This window comes from Tachypleus tridentatus, chromosome 13 (genome assembly GCF_004210375.1).
Source record: "Tachypleus tridentatus isolate NWPU-2018 chromosome 13, ASM421037v1, whole genome shotgun sequence".
NCBI classification, from domain to species: domain Eukaryota; kingdom Metazoa; phylum Arthropoda; class Merostomata; order Xiphosura; family Limulidae; genus Tachypleus; species Tachypleus tridentatus.
Window position 1 is genome coordinate 159264900 of NC_134837.1, and position 21663 is coordinate 159286562.

A 21663-nucleotide genomic window follows, 5' to 3' on the forward strand; every position below is an offset into this window, starting at 1 on the left:
AAAGACTCTTACCATGACATAAGAAACACAAACAATTGTACCTGGGAACTGTTTTTAGACATAATATTCAGTAAGACGTGTATAAATAGTTCAAAAAATAAAAAATTATGCATGCTATAAAAGTGTAATATTTGTATGTATTTATTCTTTTTAATAAACTGATTCATATAAAACGAATTTCCTTGAACAATAAGGTGCGCTTCGGGTTATTTGTGCTGTGCATTCACTGGGATCTAACTACGAATTAAAAAAATTATAAGCCTTCCAATTTATCATTGAGCTTCATAGAATGATTACCTCGGCGAAGTGTGTTTCTGTTTAAAGATTAGCTGGTATTAGAAAGTTATCATTTTTGTGATAAATATTAAAAGTAAATTGGCTTATATTTTACTGACATTTTTACTGTGTGTTTACAAAAAAGTCTACACTGCGAGAATGATTATGAGCCTTTAAATTTCGAAATGTTTTATTAAAAAACAAATAGGTTTTCATATTAATTTATAGGTTACTTTACATATATTTATATTTCTCAGTGCACTGACTGAACTGACGTAGGACATTACAGTGTATGCCCTAGATAAATCACACTAGCGTTTGTCATTCTGAAGATGATTACCAGTTGGAACATCTGCTTTCTTAATTTTAGTGAACCATGTAAGTTCTTAAATTATATTATTTTTGCGCGGTATTGTAAAACCGCATTAACTTCAATAGCACGCAAAAATCTAATAGCAGAGCTCTTACACTTGCAGGCTGTGTTAAACAGATTAATCTGTCGTTTCGCTTGAGTAATGAAGTCAAAAAGCTGGAGAAGATTATTTCAGGTTGTAAGTAATGTTTGTACCAGTATTAGGGTATTACTAGATGTTTAAGTGTTTACACGAAGATAGAGTATGAATAATTCTAGTCAGGATAGAATAAAATAAATAAGCTATAATTTATACATACTGGGTCAGTGGCTTTTGTGGTTTCTTGGAATGTGTACTCATTTGTGTTTAAAAATGTATCTCAGTACAACTGGTATGGGTATTAACACTTTTATTCTGAGATGCATTTTATTTCAAGTGGATTTCTCGTTATTAAGAATCATTTGTGTTCAGTTGTTTGTCAATTGTTACAGCATGAAATGTCATAAGTAACGTTTTCGTCGACCACAATAAAATTATAAACATTACGAGAAACTTCCCAAACTTTAGTCCTCTCAGAGTAGCTATAAAACACTAGGTTTTCGTATTTGACCATCTTGGGTATAAGGTTAGAAGAGGCTAACAACCACCAATGGTGAATAGTTCTTATGTTCTTCCCATGGTGCAATGCGCGTAGCAGACTCCTCTCCATATGTAACTGAAGTCTACAGTCAACGTGTGCCGTATCACGAGAGCACGTGCTCGGAAAGAGATCAGATACTTTAAATTTCACGACAGTTTCACAGAATCCTTCACTAGTGTTACGGAACACACAAATAAGCAGCTTATAAATGAATGTTGCTGTCCTTAAGATATTCTTCGTTTTTACAAATAAGAAACTTTTATTCCAGTGAACTGGTATTTTAAATCTAACGACCTTTAAGTAAACACATATCCCATTTTAAACGAGAGCTGCTTTAGTTCACGCGTGTGTTTGTTGAACAACTATGAATTCCGAATTTCTGACGTCGAGTGGATGAGGTTTTCTAAATCTTAGGCGGTAAATACGTCAAGTAGCGTGAAACTGGATCTATACTGTGGTATGTACTGACCCATAGATTTACTAGTTTCTGAGTAAACAGGGTGAATTAACGCTACCACAAGTTTTACAATAGAGATCTTTAAAATATTCACTTTTTCGCCAACTAATATTTTGTTCTTTTAATTATAGTTAATCTTTTAGACAATACTGTATTCTTTCAGATTCGATTTTAAAGGTACGCATTTCCAAATAATCTGTTTTACACTAATATTTCGCTTAGTTACTTTCTTTTGTTTATGAATACAATTTTAATACTTCTGAGCTTTTACTCGTTTCCAAAAAGGAAAGAAAACGTGCTAGAGTTATTTTAGGAGATGTGAAAAACTCACGAGAAGTACGCTGTGCTACGTTCAGGAATTCGTTCGGTCATCTAAAGTATGAACAGCCTCATTGAATCTTTTCATGAGTTTGATTTGTTCATTCTTCATCCCAAGACATTAAACGGTTGTTTCCTTGTGTATGTTGTGAAGGGAAGTCATTTACAAGCAATCTGGATTGTATAAAACGTTCAATGTACTCAAATAGTTTTAAGATTACGATATGGATAGTTGAAAGAAAGCAATAGCAATATGTTTATCTTCTTCAACTGAGTTTTACATTAGAAAAGTAAAGATTTTCATGTGCTATACAGTAATTCAAAAATAACGTTAGTTCTTCATAAAATGAAGCTGTTAGATCTTTGTAGTAAGTTACACATTACAATAATTCTTAGCAATCACGGTCAAGCGTAAGTACGTGTGTGTTTTCTTATGGCAAAGCAGCATCGGACTATCTGCTGAGTCCATGGATGTGAATCGAGCCCCCTGATTTTAGCGTTGTAAATCCGTAGACTTACCGCTGTACTAGCGGGACACTCACGGTCAAGTCTCATTTGAGCAAAGTTTACAATTATAGCTTGCAACACTACGGCGATCATAGGCTTTGGTCACTGAAATCGAAGACTTTTTGTGTTATGTAAAATACTTGTTCCAAAATAATTGTGTAAATATTTACGATATGCATATTAGGCAACAAGTGAAGAGAAGTTAATTTGGTATTTAAAAAAGATTCCCACACTAGTACAGCGGTAAGTCTACGGATTTAGAACACTAAAATCAGGGATTCGATTCTCTTCGGTGAACTCAGCAGATAGCCTGAGGTGGCTTTGCTTTAAAATACACACACACATTAAAAAAAAGACAGAACAAGGAAGAAATGTCCTCGTACTTAAACGTAAAAATTCTGTAAATTTAAAATTTAGTTTCATAAAACTGACAAACAGTGTACAATAATTATTTATCTATATAAGTAGTTTCATTATTTCATATTCTGATAGCAGGTGAAAGTTTTCGCTAAATTTGGTTTGGAAATGTGGCATAAACGTAAAGGTGAATTTTACAGAAAAAAGAAAACTTTGCAGTCAAAAGAACTACTCATACTGATTAATTTTGCAGGTTTACATTTTTTTTATTAAAAATATGTGCTAATAAATGAAACATAGAACTTGGTGCAGAAAGAGCTCTTTCCGAGCGGCAATCCGAACGTTTTAGTTTTTACGTTTGCCGCTAGGAAAAGTACTGTGTCGTAATAGTTGCCAAACAAACCTCCAACGCCAGTGCGTTGAATGTAAATAAACATGGCCAGTGCATACGGAGAAACAGAGGCGGAGTCTGTTTTGACTTTGTGTTCTGAACAGTGTCGAGTAGCGCCATATCAATTCGATCCTACTCTGAACGAACCTAGAACAGCTACTTTTGACACAGATCTGACAAGTTCTAGTGATGAAGACAGTTCCACGAGTGAGAGTAACGGAACTGAGGGTGATACTGATAGCGCCCAGGCCGGTTGCGAGTCGGTCACACCTCCAGTGGAAGAATGGTTAGCCTAAGTCATGACAACAAATATGGTCTGTATTACTTCACGTGCAATTTTAAGCATCTCGAAACCTTTCTGGTATTAAAAATTATTGGTATCATAGACAGGGTTTTATTTGTTATTATGGTAACTAAAACTCGGCCCTTCCACAATCGTTGTATTGGGTATTTATTACTCGTAACAAAATGAATTTCAATTATACGTCATAATTCTGTCTATAAAATCAAACTAGATGTAGCAGTCTAAATAGTTAATTTATCTTGAAATGTTAAATTTGAAGAATGGAATTATTCAAACTTTACCATATTTAAAAACATCTACAGAATGATCTACCAGCTTTTGAACTTGGAATATACTCTATTTGGGATAGATTTGTCCACTGTCTAGACTAGGAAATCAAGGTTTCACTGACTTTCAGGTGTCACAAATGCAAAACACGCTCATGAATGTGAAATGTGTATGTCTAGTTACATTCTTCATAAACTTGTACTTTTTAAATTATTATATTATACTAGTTATTGTTTATCGCTTTATACTGCACGCATACCTTTAAGTTTGTTCTTTTCGTGATGGCAAGGGATGGCTTCAAAGGGGTGGAACCTGTACGCTGCAGGCTGAGATCAGTCCTCAGCTCTACACGAGGAAAGATGGTGGGAACGATCCTGTCTACTGCCGATGGTGTTTTCAGTCTCAACCTGCCTGGCTTGAAACCCACGAAATCCAAAACAGTAGGATCCGACACAAAACAAGAGCGTTCAAAGTGATCTTGACAAAGCTTTGCATGGTGTGAAGGAGTCCAGTTCTTCTTAATTACCATCCGCACCCACTGTCGCCATCTTGCCGGTTTCTTCTCCTTGCACGGAAACGAAAAGAAGCTTTTGCCCGATGCCGAACCGTTTTTACAACTACAAGCAACGCAGTAAACCATGTTATCAGAAAAAAAAATTTAGTAGCAATATCAAGACAAAAAATAGTCTCACAAAGTATGTAAGCCGAAAAAAGCACCGATAGATTTACATAAAACACCAGCAGTAAAAGGAACACAATGTTCGGCGCGCAACGAAGCGTGTTTGGCAACTATTACGTCATAGTTGTAAAACGTCACGGAAACAGCCGAACGACCGAGGGGAACTTGAGTTCAAGAACCCGCATATTTTGTTTCATTTTTAACTCCAACACTAAAGTGTTTAAAAATATGTCAACCACACAGGAATTATACCTAACCAAAGTACAGTTTCTAAGGCAATTATTAAATTTGTTGAAAATTCATCTTTAGAAACGTAAGACTTTAGATTCTTATTCTGTATTAAAATAATGATTAAAGTTATGGATGCGATGGGTTTTTCGATTGCTTTTATTCATATTACACTGAATATAGAAGATCGTAAATTTGTGCTAAAACACTGAGTAAATTTGTTTTGTTTGTTTTTTGAATTTCGCGCAAAGCTACTCGAGAGCTATCTGTGCTAGCCGTCCCTAATTTAGCAGTGTAAGACTAGAGGGAAGGCAGCTAGTCATAACCACCCACCGCCAACTCTTGGGCTACTTTTTTACCAACGAATAGCGTAATTGACCGTCACATTATAACGCCCTCACGGCTGAAAGGGCGAGCATGTTTGGTGTGACGGGGATTCAAACCTGCGACCCTCAAGTTGCGAGTCGAGTGCTTTAACCACCTGGCCAGAATGAGTAAGAATTAATGTAATGCACACATTTGCAAGTAAAATAATCCGATTAAATAAGAAGACGTATTTTTAAAAATATAATCTCGTTTGAATGTTAATAGCCTTTTTCCAATTTTTATTACATAAAAATATCAGTTTGCTTTTGTTTCTAATTAGGGAATGTGTTAATTAAGGGTTAATTATAACTCTAAAATAGATTTTTCAATGTGAAGCAAAATCAATCATTTCTTCACTCTCAAATTATGCAAAACTAATTTTCAGTTTGCAAGTTCTAAAGGCTTATTTGAATATGTGCATACCATACAAATATTTGTGTTAATCACTAAAAACAAAATACAACCTAAAGGGTACTGTTTAATCTATCGGAATGCCCAGTATGATAGAAATGGTGGCTTGAATATTTACTATTTTCACTGTTTTGTAGATTTCTTCCTTAACATAAACAAGTAAGAGCCTTTCAAAAAAATCAATTGCAAAAAAAGACATGAGGACAGTTGTCGTTGTAAGCTTATTACGTGACAAGTACTACACTAGTCTTAATATCCAGATAATAAAACTAAATAACGTCAATAAGCAGTATTATAACCATTTTGGATGTCAGACACAGCAAACATTCCTCCATTTTTATAAGGGGCAGTTTACTTCATAGCTATATCTTAATATATTAAACCATTTAGATATTTTACAAATCATCATTTTATTTTTTAAATACTTCTCATATCAAGTACTTTAAACATCATTTGTCTTCGTTATCATTCGTTTAAATCTTAAAATCTACTTTTCCATTGTTAGACGTACGCTTTATGCTGATCTAATGTCGAAAGGCATCTTAAGAAGTATACATACTATTGTAACCTACGTTATTGTTTTTCTTAAAGTAGACATTTTCAGAACTTTTTGTTGTCGCTTAGACCAAATGAAGTTTAACATAGCGTGATGGACAGGATTTTAATGTTTGGAAATCAATAAAACTTGCTGTTCTCATCAGTATATAAGCTTCTTGTTTCATCTCTGGAGCTAATTCTTAGCTCTCATTACCAATTAAGGTTGAACAATGATGTCTACAGAACTGGTGTAAATGAACATGTCGCACGGTTTTCCAGCAATGATATCTATAGAACCTGTGCCAGTCAACATGTTGCACAGCTTTCTAACAATGAGGCCTGGCATGGCCAGGTGGTTAGGGCGCTCGACTCGCAATCTGAGGGTCGTAAATTCGAATCCCCGCCATACCAAATAGGCTCGCCCTTTCAGCCGTGGAAGCGTTATAAAGTTACGGCCAATCCCACTATTCGTTGATAAAAGAGTAGCCCAAAAGTTGGCGCTGGAAGGTGTTGACTAGCTGCCATCCTTCTAGTTCTACACTGTTAAATCAGGAACGAAATAAAAAAAACAAACAAACAATTCTAACAATGACGTCTATAGAACTGGCAGTCAACATGTTATATGGCTTTCAAACAACAAACTTGTTCATTTGAAAATTAGTGTTTTTTTAAATAATGATTTCTATTATAATTTGGACACATTGGGTATTCTCATTTGAATTTTATCCCTAAAGTCTGTCTGATGTCAAGTTTCTGATGTATGGACAATTCTCTCCTATTTCTTCAGTTTGTTTGAACTCTGGGACTCATCCTCATTTCTTCTTAACTTTATTTTGTTGTCAAAAAGTAATTGTTTATTTTTTAAATTTCGCGCAAAGCTATGTGAGGGCTATTTGCGCTAGCCGTCCCTAATTTAGCAGTGCAAGACTAGAGGGAAGGCAGCTAGCTAGTTGTCACCGCTCACTACCAACTTTTGGGCTGCTCTTTTACCAACGAATATTGGGATTGACCCCAACATTATAACGCTTCCACGGCTGAGAGGGCGAGAATGTTTGGTGTGACGGAAATTCGGTCACGCGACCATCAACTTGGGAGTCGAGTTCCCTAGCCACCTGGCCATGTCGGATCTTGTCAAAAAAGAAATTCGTCACTATTTCTGTTATTAGGTTTCTGTTTTAGTACTTAGTGATTTTTTAATCTGTCACAATTTAGAGGCAGTTCTTAATTTTGAAGACTTTTCTATGGTTCCTGATAAAATTTTAACTTGTAATTGAGTCTTTTATTCTTTATTTTCAAATTCAGTTGATTTAAGTTCCATTACCAATTCATAGCTCACTTTTAAAGATGTAAACCTGCAGAGCTTTAGTGTAATATATCTTTATCCATTATAGCATCTATGAATTAGACACGCGCCAACATAATCCACCGGGATAAAATAATTTGGCAAACCTTTCTAAATCAATTTAGACTAAGATCTCCTCTTTCTTCTGCTGCTAAAGTTTGTTTCAGAAACTTCTTTCTAATGTAATACTCCAAATCTGTGTGATAGCGTAGTCATTAATAGTCACTAATTTCTACGGCTTTTACTTAAAAGATTGCTTAACGTCGTTGAAGCTGCGACATTGAAATGTGGATCAAGATGATTAGTTTGATTTTCACAACTCTATTCATTTATTTAGAATATTATTTCGAACTATGCCTGATACGCTTGCTCTGATATTCTTCAAATGCAGATTGTTGATTTCTCGATTGAGTGATGTGGTTAACGTGGCCTACGTTCTTTAAATAAAGTATGAAGACCGTACAGTCACAGAAAACAGCAATTGTAATAACAGTTTCAGAACAGGTGTTTCTTATTATCCAATATTACATAGTAAATAGTATTTTCAGTCGAAATCATTAAACTGATGCAGAGAGATGTGAGGCTAACTTGCTTCTTACATGTACCAATTCAGTTTCTAGATATTTTATCCTGGCGTTGATACTTTTTATACATTTTGATCTGTACTTTATGAATGTTCTTCTGTAATTACGTTTTGTGTTTTTTTACCAATTTGTCAGTTTCTTATAGTTTGTCTTTAACCAAATTGAATCTTGTTCCTAATTCTTATGTAGACCACATACATTAATTTCCTTTCTTAAACACTTGTCTCTTTCTTCTTGAACTTCTCTCTGTACTTTATCATTGCCATAACATTCCACATTTTATTCCTAGCAAACGTTGTCATCTTGAAGCTGATTCTGAATTTTATTTCAGTCTACCAAAAATAGTTGTAATACTGACACCAATATTGAGTGATTTCTGTTGTTGACCAAGAAAAAAAAAATCCAAAGCTCAGTCTACTTAACTATAACAAAGTATCCATTACTTCAAGTTTCATCTTTAGCATAATCAACTAATCAATGTTTATTGATAGGCCTAATTTCACAAATAAACAACGCCTAAAGCAAACTTTCATTTTCTCCTTCAATTTCATATTTGTATTTGCTCAATGAAACACAAATTTCATAATGTTAGCACTGAACTAAATAATCGGTTGAGAATAAAAGATAGACTGACTAAATAGGTTACTTGTCACATAACACACTTATCACTTTATACATGTATGTATCACATTATATTAAATACCTTTTAGCTAAACAACAATAATCATTTCTATAAACTTTTAGATTAAGTCACGTAGGCAAAAACGAGACTTAAATACTGATAGAATCGATATCGACATAATTACAGAAACTTAAAATTCGTGAATGTAATGAAGACCATACTTTACTTTGTTTATTTTTTGCCAGAAAAAATTCATCTAATTTAAATTTCGAGTGACTTTTGGATATACGCTTTTGCATCTTTAAGAAAAATTTGAATAGCAAATCAAGATGAAACTGCATTCCAAGTAATACTATAGAAACAAATAAAAATTAATACACGAAGAATGATTCACCCCACATGTGGCTGTGTTTGATTATATAAACCATTTTGTAGGAACTTGGTTTTCTCTTCCACGGACAGATATCATATTTACTCCATGAATAAAAGTGTTCGTGTAATGATTAAGGTAGGTTAACCGTATGAACTGAGGATTTAGTGAAATGAATGTCATTAAAACAGCTTTGAGATTATTTCAGTGAGGAAAAGCTATTTACATTTCTTGTTGTTATTGAAAACTTTGATGAAACAAGAAAACTTAAGTTATTTTCAATGATTGAATAAAGAATGAGAAAGTCTCCTTTTTGAACTGGTTATATCATATCTCTATATTTCCAACTGATCTTGGTCATATTTCATTTTTTTGTGAAATTGTTGGTGCTTGGGTATATTAAGAAATTAAAATTTTAAAAATATATTTTCTAGCATTTTAGATATTTCAGTAAATGGAACCAATAACAGGAATTTTACAAACTTTTAACCTGATCTTTGATTGTTTAGCGCAATATAATATATTCTAGTTTCAGTAGTAGGTATTATAAATATATTATGAAGTGTCACCTCTCACCTCACGTTTTTTAATGGAATTAAGGCTAAGCAAATACGATAAAATAAGTTACTATGGGTCTTTAACTGTAGATCACAAACTATTCTTAAAGTCTTTGATTTCAGTACAAACAGCTCTTTTTCATTCGCTGTCTATGAGATATTGTTCTTCAAAAGTTTGGTTTGAATTTTGTGCAAAGCTACTCAAGGGCTATCTGCATTAGCAGTCCCTAATTAGCAATGTAAGACTAGAAGGAAGGCAACTAGTCATCACCACCACCCCACCAACGCTTGGGTTACTCTTTTAACAACGAATAGTGGGATTGACCGTCACATTATAACACCTCAACGGCTGAAAGGGGAACACGTTTGGTGGGATGAGGATTTGAACCCGCGATCCTCCAATTAGGAGTTGAATGCTTTAACCATCTAGCCATGCTGGGCCTTCTTTGAAAGTCATTGTAGAAGAGAGTGTAAATGTTTCCCAGTGGAAAAGCATTAAGTCAATGGATAAAATTCAGCGTTCGATTCCATGCGATAGACTCAGCAGATAGCTTTCATGTAGCTTTGCTTTAAATGAAAGAAATAAGAGTGTGGATATGTTTAATTTATCATTTATTCAACATTAATATATCTAAATGTCTGTCTATTTCAATCTAAGTTTAATTTATCATTTATTTTACACTTATATATTTACGTGTCTGTCTATGTCAATCTATGTTTTTATATTTATGGGAAACTTATAAGTTTAAAAGTTAGATTTCTACTAAACTTTTATTAAAAAATTAAAGATTTTATAACATTATCCATAAAACACTCGTTACAACATTTTCTAATGACGAACAATTAATGTTGGAAAATTTCCTGTTTCGAAACGATCAATCTTTACGAAGCAGGATGTAATCTCTAGCTCGAGACTTCTCTAATCTTAATTAAAAAGTCGATAAAATGAATAAAAATATTTGGCCCAACTGACATATACAACTTTGAATGATATTTAGAGTTATAAAGTAACTTGTGATACCAGTAACTGCATATGTCTAGGTTTTAGTTGAACATGCTTTCACAAGGTCCTTGTACTGGTAATTTACGTAAAATTAGATATAAGTAATATTTTTATGACTAAAATGTCAAAGGTGGTTATCTTGGATATTAAAAAATAAAGGCAGTGGATATAGCTCTTAAAGGAACAATGTTTTTATACATGGTAACAAGCAAAATTCCTGAGGTGCTTTTTATGTTCCTGGAACCATATATTTCTATACTTTGGTATGAAATTCAGAGAAATAAACAAACAAAAACAAGATTAAATAGGCGTTTAATAAAAGCATAAATAAACACAAAATAGTTTAAAGAGACATAGCAAAGAGCGAGAAAGCTACAAATAAAGTTTTAATTAATTAGATCACCACATGTGCCATAAAAATATGCACTAGCTCTTTTGTGGAAGAACTTTACGGAACTGCATATATACAACCATGAATAATAGATAGGTCCACATACATTTGTTTACAGAAATACACTATTTTAAGATCTTATAAGGAAGTATTTTAATTTTTTGGTGTTTCCTGTTCATCTAGGTGAAAGTATGCCCCAACCAACGAGTAAAATTACCCAAGTATGTTAGACCTTGATAAAGTTCATTCTGGTTTACTCAAGTAAAATTCTATGGAATCTAACCTCATCATCCCATAAGTCTACATTTTAATATTTTTGAGGAACTACGTATATAACAAAAAGCGAGAAAATTTGATTTTAACTTATATTGTGATAATGCTCACTGCTAGTACAGCGGTATGTTTACAAATTTACAACGCTAAAATCAGGGGTTCGATTCCTCTCGGTGGGCTCAGCAGATAGCCCGATGTGGCTTTGCTGAAAGGAAACACACACACATATTGTGATAAAAGCTTTAGCTTACGAACTTTACATTTTTGTGACGAATTTTAACAAATATTCTTACCAACGACTGTTGCTTGTTAAATTTTTTATGCCCATGTTTAAGAAATTATTTTTGATATTAGAATCTATAACTTGGAATACTTATTAAAGTGATACTGTGTACTTTTAGTGGCTAAATCTGATGAAGGACAAATCCCCGAACGTAGCAAATGAAACTGGTTTGTGTGATAGATGTGTGTTGAAGTTTTTTGGTATTTCTCTCTAAAACAAAAGCCAGTGTTCATAACATTTATTTTATTTTTGTTTCGCTCTTTAGTTCTGAATGTATTCCTGTTGAATACATTCCACAAGGTATATATATATAGATATCTTACAGTGTCATAAATATTAAATGTATATTTCGAAAACTGCGTTCAGAATTTCATATTTTCATAATATTACTACGTAATATTTATATGTTATTGAAATAGAGCAATTTTTTCTTACTAATATAGGTTCCAAACCATATAAGAATTCGCTGCTAAATAGACTTTTCATAGTTTAACGAGAGAGGATTAGAAAAGGATAAAAATAGATAAAAATGTTCATTGTACATCAATAAGAATGAGTAAGAGAAACTTATTACAGAATTTAGATAATTTTATGGTTTCGATTGATGAATATAGTGTGGTCGCAGATCAAAAGATTTTCCTTTTTCTTTTTTACTTACAGACTCCACAGATTGCATTTCAAAGCACAAATAACATATTTAGGTCCATAGTAATGACTATATCAAAGCACAAATAACATATTTAGGTCCATAGTAATGACTATATCAAAGCACAAATAACATATTTAGGTCAATAGTAATGACTATAATTTTCAGCATTGTTTTATTCCTTATATTTTAAACAAATGAAGAATTAACAGTAACGTAATAAACAGTATTTTCAGTTGCTAAGTGACAGATGATAACTCATTTAATTGTAAATGATGCCCTTATCGTATTTTAGCTGGTAACTTTAGCTTCAGAGTACACTAGCTCTGATCAGCTTAACTTTAGATAGGATAAATAGTAACAAACTATGATTCTCCTTGTATAAAGATAAAGAAAACAGAGCAGTTTGTGACGTCTCTTAGGATGTTTCTTTCCAATAAATAAAAGTTGAAGATTTAGATATTGCATTTCACTCGAGGTTTTTCTCAACTATAGAAACAACATTTTAAGAATAAATCTATTTGTCTTGAGTAAATTTAACACTGACAACGATCTTTAGAACAAATACGGAGGTAGTGACAGATGCAAATGTTTATCAACGTGTTCGTACTTTGCCATATTGAATCCTTTTCCATAACAGTTTTTTCACTAGCTAAATTCAATAAAAAACGCTTTTAATTCACTGTTTTTTTTTCTCTTTCGTTTACTCCTGGTTTGGTTTGTTTTTGAATTTCATGCAAAACTACACGAGGGCTATCTGCGCTAATCCTCCTTAATTTAGCAGTGTAAGACTATACTATATATATATAGTATAGTATATATATATACTATATATAAGACTAGTGATCACTACCCACCACCAACTCTTGGGCTTCTCTTTTATCAACTAATAGCGGGATTGACCGTACCATTATAACGCCCCCACGTCTGAAAGGGTGAGTGTATTTGGGGTAACTGGGATTCGAACCCGCGACCTTCTGATTACGAGTCAACGTTTACTCCTGACAGTGGAATAAGATAACCTTTGAACAAGGATAAAAGTGTTGTTAGGGCGGTTAATAATGTCTAAATACTTAAGAGTACTTGTTGGTTTAAGAAATACATCAATAATAATTTTTCTCTTCCGCGAAATATCGAAAGTTTTGCAAAATATTTTCACCTCTATTAAACGTAGAATATAGTGATAATTTTATTATAAATACTGATTAGTTAGGGACGATATTGGGTAGTAGCTCGTATTAAAGAAATTAGGGATGTCGTATTAATTATATCGGTTTTGTCTTATGGTCTGTAGTCTGTTTGTAAACCTACGTAATCAAAGTAACCAAACGGCCAATCACCAATGACCAGAGAGTAAGGGACACGGCTTTCTTAATATGAAGTACAATTTTAAATCTAAGAAACTATCTGTTAACCCATTCAATATAATTGGTTTATATTTGTCCCACGTGCAGGACTGCTACACAAAACATACATTTAATTATAAGGTATTTTCGCGATACTTTCACCACGGAATGTGTATATAACACGTTTCCATTAATACCTGGTGGAACGCATGCCAATGTTGAACCTTGTGTAATTTGTTAATATTTTGAACCCTATTTCATTTCAAATGTTTTGGATATACTACTGATTTTATATTGGGATGTCATTACTTTTAAAGAGGAGAAATGATTTCTTTAATTGGTTTTTATTATATGTATTTCTACTTTAATATTGAATATTGTCTCAGTTTAACTTTTTTCCTCTTTCTCCACTAAGTAACCACACTTTAAAGTATTAATTGTTATATTGCAGTGGTGGAATGTGATATTATTTATGACGACTTTCAATAGTATTTTATTTGACTTACAAATGGCATCAACTGTTAGTTGTACCAAAACGATTTTAAAGATTAACTGTCAACAGAATGTTAACTGTTTGAAATATAGGTCTAAAATTTGTAATGAATATGAAATTAACAATATATTTATATTTCTTTTCAAATTTCTTTTAATTTGCCATTCTGGTTTCAAAATTAGAGGTGTGTGAAAATAGTGTTTCAAGTCTACCTTTCTCTTCTAAAAGTCACTGAGAAAGAGACATTCCTTTCATTTGGAGACTGAAAATAACCAAGAGACTCAGTCACTTCATGACTGAGAATATTTTCTGAAACGCTATTTATATATGCAGTATAATATTTTCAAAGTTACTGTTTAAACAGTATTGTATTGCCTATATAATTTTATCACAAATATTAAGCCTATTGATTTCTAATGAGTAGTCAACTTTCGGCGTTTAAACTGTGACTATTTGAAATTTGATACCGAGGACGTGACCATCATACACTTGTATATGAAATCAGCCGATATCGTGTTAGATAATGCGATGTGGCATTCTTTTGATATGTCTGAACGATAGTGTTTTTATTAACTGTACATGCTAGTATTTCACAATTGAGACGAGTAAAAAGATGTCGTTAACTTTATTGTACCTTTATTACATATATGAAAGTATGACAGTATTTAGTGCTTAATTTTTATAATGATGTATAAATACAGAATCAAATGCTGAGCATGTATTTACTTCTTGGGTTTTAAAATCTACCGAGTATTTTTACAAGCAGCTATCAGTACTAAACTAGAAACCAGGTGGCTGACTCGCCTGAGATAATTAAGTTTTGGGATTTATATTAATATATCAGGCATTACCGTAACTTATAAAATAATTTACAACTGAATCGCATGAACAACACTAACACACATTATTAAATTGTTTCCACCATCAGTTAAACACGAGTTTGCAGCGGACGTACAATTTTGAATTCAAGCTATGGCTATATTTAAGACTAAAAAAACGCTTCTTTATACAGTGTTTTTTTTAGTCCCGTTTGCTCCTATTTCTAATGAAATTATAACTCAATTGAATTTCAAGATGTAATTATGGTAGTGAGTTTTTTTGAATTACAGTTTACTGTTGTCTTACAAATTAGGAAGAGTCTCGTTGAGAAAGGTTCGAGGACATAGAATAAAAACAGTGTATGTTTTGCTTCTTTCTATTTTGAAACATCAAAATGTGTACAACATTACATTTCAGCGTATACGTACGTGTATTAAGCTTTTTGACTAGCCACTTATATTGGCGATTTATTTTAAATACAGTAAAATTGTAGTTAATGAACTTTTCGAAAACTAATCCATTCACTCGTGAAAAAAACGATCAAAGTTTAATTTACTAAGCACGATATTGGAACAATAGTACAAAATGTAGCGATAACAACAACAGAGAAACCTGCTCTACATACACGATATAGAATGTGCTCGTAGTTTCTTTAACAAAACATTTAAGAACATTCTGATATTTCTGATGATTCTTTTTACTATTTTTACTTTATTAAAATATTTCATAGTTCACTAACTGTAATACAGTGAATATATTTGTTCTTGTAATTGAAGTAATGATGCAAAACTTTGTTATCATGGAAAATAAAAAGTAAATCCAACATATTTAAATGAGAAATGTGTTGTATGTTAGTTTTCTAACACAAATAGTTTTAAATATGAAAATAAAAATTAGTTTGACAAAACAGCTGCAAGATATGTTTTGAAAAAAAACAACAACAAACGAACAAAAAGAAACTGAGTCACCCACGATGAATTTGTAGCTAATTCCTATTTGTGGAAAACATTTCCAATTTAATATTTTTATTAACTATTGAATACTACACGCTGTGAGAACTAAAATTTTAAGTTGGTTAAAATAAATTTAAACATCTATAATATGGTTGTTATAAAAAGAAAACACGATTGAGATGTTGTAATAAACACATGTTCCTGTATGATGCTGGGAAATGTTTTATGAAGTCAAACTGATGTATGTAATAACGCTTTATATATAATACACAACAAAACACGTCATGTTCAAATATTAATATAATATGTGACTTAACAATTTGTTTTTTTGCCAGATGTACGTTCTGCTCCCAAAGCAATGCTATATGTGAATATAAACTCAAACTGGCGAAATCTTGATCATCTTTGTTAATAATAAGCAAACTAGAATGATAGTTTTTATCCTCTTTGATTTTTTGTTAATTTGCACCATAGCGTAAAACTAACCAAATTCTTCGACTTGATTCAGATTATCAAAAAATTATTTGGAAAATTATATAATATAGAACGAAAAATAGATTTAATGACATAACGCTGGGATAGTTTAAGATACAAGATATTGCAGAATAACATGTCCAGTTTCTCTGATAAGATAATTAACGTTTTTCTTTAAATATTCAATATTATACACGTTTGATGAACAATAATGCTAGGTTAGGAATGAAAATGTTTTTCGACTAAGTCAATTATTTAATAAAAGATTAAATGATAAAAGTCAACACACCAGTTGTACAGGATACCGCAAAGTAGGTTACATAGAGAAGTTGATGTTTTTATTCATTAGGACTATGACTTATTCTCGAAAAGATAATTCCGTTATTGTTTCCTGAAGTACTAAATCATGTTTTACGTCGGCCATGTTTGAATTTCTAGCTTTTATTAAATTTTCCAATTCATTTTCATAGATATTGCATACAGAGTAATGTATACTTGTTTTCTAAAACCTTGTTTTATCTTATGCTAAAATTGAGTAAAAGATGAATAATAAATTCACGCGCTCGCGCGCACACACAAGTTAAAAATATCTTTCTATCTAACACCTGAGGCTCTTTTGCAATGGCTATTGGCGTTAGTGAAAACTCAAAAAATCGAATCACTTAGAAATTTCAGACACGAACAAATGTCTATGGTGAAAAGTGATCACTTGAATTTCAAACACATTAATATTACTGTCTGTTACAGCATATCTTTCAGATTTTAAGATGGTAGCATTTATTCCAAAATTAGACATACGTAAGAAAACTTATACAAAGTTCTCGCTCTTTGATAGTGGAGCAAACATTTAAATTTGAAAAGAAATATTTATAGTTTATTTTTGTTTTTGAATTTCGCGCCAAGGTACACGAGAGCTATCTGCGCTAACAGTTCCTAATTTAGCAGTGTAAGACTATAGACAGGACAGATAGTCATCCCAACTCACCTCCAACACTTTGGCTACTCTTTTACCGACGAATAGTAAAATTGGTCGTTACATTATAACCCCCATGGCTGAAAGCGCGAGGATATTTAGTAGGACGGAGATTTGAACCTGCGACCCTCAGATTGCAAATCCAACCCCCTAACCATCTGGTCATGCCAGGATAGTTTACATAAGTATTACCATTTCAAGCATTTTCAAGATTAACATATATTAACTAATTTGCACTAAAGTATTTAGATTGTTGATAGTTATTTGAAGTATAATTCGAAGATTGAAATACGTTGTCTTGAAATTTCAGTACGAATTTATCCCATACCTGTTGCTGTCTTCTGATATTTCAACATTTAAACTCATTGAAAGGTGTTCCAATTATACAAAAACTCAAAATGATGTTTAAAGATTCTTGGAATGTTGTTGGCGCGGATAAAGGTTGCAAACAAGTTAGAAACATCAACTAGATATTTTCATATTGTCTAATTGAAACGTTTCACATGGATATACGTAGTGCATTGTTCACAATAAGCTAGAATCAGTGATGAGCACGGTTTACAAGAGTACCAACGGTACCAGGTTGACGGTATCTTTGCTCGAACATCCCTAATCATGTGACTTAAGCAGTTAGAAATTCAATTATTATTTCCAATGTGTTCTTATGGAAAAGTTTTGTCACAGCAAATAAAATCGTCAATTATCTGTTAGTACATGGGGTACGAGAACTATGGCAATGAATTAGTTGGAATCTTGACTTGGTTATAATTTTAATTGAAATCAGCCTTAGAAAAACCTTGTAGCAAGCTGTAAATTGGAGCATGTTATACTTAGGCATGAAGAGTGGCTTCTGAATTTTCATTGATTGCTCTTCAGCCCCATGAGATTGAAGAATATAAAAATAAATCTTTAGAATATCGAAGACGAAATTGTAGAAAATATATTTCGTTACTTTTCGTAGTTTTTTAGGGGTTACAACAAAAAATTCAAAGGAGTAGACGGCTGAAGAACGATTATGAAATTTTCATACTGGAGAAATCTGAGTTTTTAAAACAAATTTTCGAATATAATTGATTTATTATATATGTTTTGATGTCAGTTTTACTCGTAATGCGTTGTTTGACCTGCTCTCATGTTGAGAGTTAATCACGCACGCACCTACCTAAGGCGCAGTTAGTCATGCAGGTACATTCACATTCTCCTCCAGAGCGAGGGAGTCACCAGTTTCTCATCCTTCATGCTATTTCCTATTTTCACAGTGAGATTCACTTATGGACTGAAGTATGAACTTAAAACTACCACATGAAACATTTATAATTCTCTAAAAAGTAAAATTGAAATGCCAGAGGAGGCCTTTGGTCAAAACTCCGAAGATGGTACACGTAATAACAGGTATTATTCTCAACATATGTTATACTATAAACCAGTACTGATACCGCCAGTAATAAAGGCTTGGGACCGGTACCGGCACTGGACGCCGAGTACCACCATTATCGATATGGATTGGATACATGGTAAAAGTTTACCACCACATGACGCAGTGAGCAGGATTGCTCATATAAACGAGTATTCTTTTCAATAGATATGATTACATTGTGCATAGAGATGTAACATATATAAGTTTATTTAGTTATAACATTAAATAAATAATTTGGATCATAGCCTAGTGCAGAAATAGGAAATTGTGAAGGATAGGGAAATTTTGGATAAATCTTTGTAACCAAGTTTATAAAACTAATTCAGATATGCTAGATCCAAATATCTAAATTACAAATTTTTATTTTTAGGAAAGGTTCAAAATGTTAAAACAAAATATAACAAATTTTCTTCCATAATTCTAAAGAATAGGTTTATAACTTATAAAATTATTTGCTTGTCTTCTTACATAAAACGTTACTAAGTTGGTTACTATTACTTTGTCTGACATTTAGGATCTGAAACACAAATTTGCATTTTTGCCATAAATCAATTTACTTTTACGTAGTGAACTAAAACAAAAATTGGGTTTTAATGGTGGTAATGAGGGTTGGTGAAAAACTTAATTTGATTTGTCTAATCACTACTAAATTACAAATTTTTGTATATTTAGGGAAAAAAAGTGTAATAGTTTTATGCAAACAGAAACAGGAGACAAACTTAAGTTTTGACCATAACTGTCTTTCTTGTGTTAAAGTTACAAGTTATCGATTTCATACAAATTTACACAAGGTGTGAATTTATCAAACTTCTACACTTTAAGAAAAACGCTTGAAAAATAAGAATCAAGCTCATCTTTCTTGTCTCCAAGATCGTTTATTTATTCCACGATATTATGAAAACGTATTACAATTAGAACACTTAGTATGTTACGTTTTCCATAAATAGAATATATTCACATGAAGCTCTCACTCCCTATTTATTCAAACAAATAACTTCATTCCATTGTTTCTAACATCCACGTGTCGTATTACAGGAACAATGGTATTTCTTACATTTACAATGCAGAGTTCTATAACCTTTTGTACACAGTTGACTATAAAAAGAATTCTTAGTTAGTATGCTTATTTAAATCTTATGTTGTTAACAATATACAGTTCACACACTTAACTTTTATTTTTACTTTATATCTGCTTATTAAAAACAAATTAAATGAAAAGTATTACAATACACACTTTTATTATATCTAATCTGAGTATGCAGTTTATACCATTGTGAACTGATACGTGTCATTTGCCCAGATTTTTGTAATAGTAAGCGCATAAAGCACCATTGCTCAGCTTAGTTACAGTCTGGTTACTAAACGTTATCACTGGCTACCACTTGTGCATCCTCGTTGACAGCTACTAGATATTTGTCAGTACTAATGAGAATCTAAACTATTGCTGCTTCCCATGTGTGGAAACATTTATTGTTCTATTTTCAAACTGTAAGCTTTAAACATACAGGAAGCCAATATATTAATACAAGACATTTGTATAGTTCATTATGTGCTTGCAATAAATAGCACATGTGCCTATCAAAGTACCTGTTAAAACACGTGCTACGTGAAGTTCCCATACATTTTATTTTCTTATAATATAGACATTAACAAAACGAATTCATAAAGTAATTAATTTCTGTTCATACAAAGTGATATATTTGGTAAATTAAGTACATTTGTATAGGTATTATAACATCATTCAACCTTTAAAAGATAAATATAATGTAGGTGTTAAATATATATCATACGTATTTACAGGAGAAGAAAAAAATGGAAGTCTAGGTTTTCATATTCAGCATACCCAAATTCAACAAGGGTTAGTGTTATGATCGTGCTATACTCACATTTCTTTTACCCTCTTCCTGTACATCAATCTTATTTATGTTGTATATATTTCTATCTAGAATTATCTCATACCAATGAAAACATAATATTTATTTCTATCTGGAATTATCTCATACCAATGAAAACATAATATTTATTTCTATCTGGAATTATTTCATACCAATGAAAACATAATATCCATTTCTATCTGGAATTATCTCATATTAATAAAAACATAACGAACTGCTGTTTAGTACCGGTAAACAATAAAATTAATTTTAAAAATAAGTTTTTTGTCTCTTGTTTGTTTGTTTTCAAATTTCGCTAAAAGCTACACAAGGGCTGTCTGTGCTAGCCGTCTCTAATTTAGCAGTGTAAGACGAGAGGGAAGGCATTTATTCATCACCACCCACTGTCAACTCTTGGGCTGCTAGTTTATCAACGAATAGTGGGGTTGTTTGGCATGACGTTGATTCCAGCCCGAGACTCTCAGATTACGAGTCGATCACTCTGAATACCTGACCATGCCGGGCCTATTGGCAATAATATGTTTTTATGTTCGTTGGATTTGTGGAAAACAAAAAGGTTTTGATTTCAATGTTACCTCTTCTTCATCAAGAATTCTATCTCCAACTACATTGGTAATAAAAACAAATTTTATTATATTGATGAATAATGGACTTTACATTTTTTTCTGTTCTTACATGTGAAAGTATCTAATTTCATTAAATTGCTGTGTAGCTCAGAAGCAATAAGAATAGAACAGGACTTCTAAAGACAAGGTTCATCAACTTTACACTCATGTTTTGAATACTTTCATTTTAGAAGTTTCATTTAGAGTAAGAAGAGTTTTTTTTTCGTTTCATGCACTGCTTTCAAAAAAAAAAAAAATTGAATGTAGTTTTAACGACGGTTTTAGAAATATAAATTAAAATACATTTTTATGTTACTTACGAAACAAAGGAAGTACATTTAACATTACATATATACCTATGTATTTAAAAGAAATGCAAAACATCAATACAATATAAAGTATTTAGTTACAAAGTAATAAACTTAATGTGTTTGTTTTGAATTTCGCGCAGATCTATACGAAGGCTATCTGTGCTAGCTGTCCCTAATTTAGCAATGTAAGGTAGAGGGTAAGCAACTAGTCATCA

The 21663-nt window shown here is 32.2% G+C and overlaps 1 protein-coding gene across 1 annotated transcript in view; it reads left to right on the forward strand.

The window, feature by feature from the left end:
- Nucleotides 1–1377: 1377 nt before the first annotated feature.
- LOC143236349 (fat-like cadherin-related tumor suppressor homolog) overlaps nt 1378–21663 on the forward strand; it is a 296736-nt gene continuing 276450 nt past the window's right edge. The window contains exon 1 of the mRNA XM_076474622.1: nt 1378–1726. The gene's annotated coding sequence lies outside the window, so the exon portion shown is untranslated. The remainder of the gene's footprint in view (nt 1727–21663) is intronic.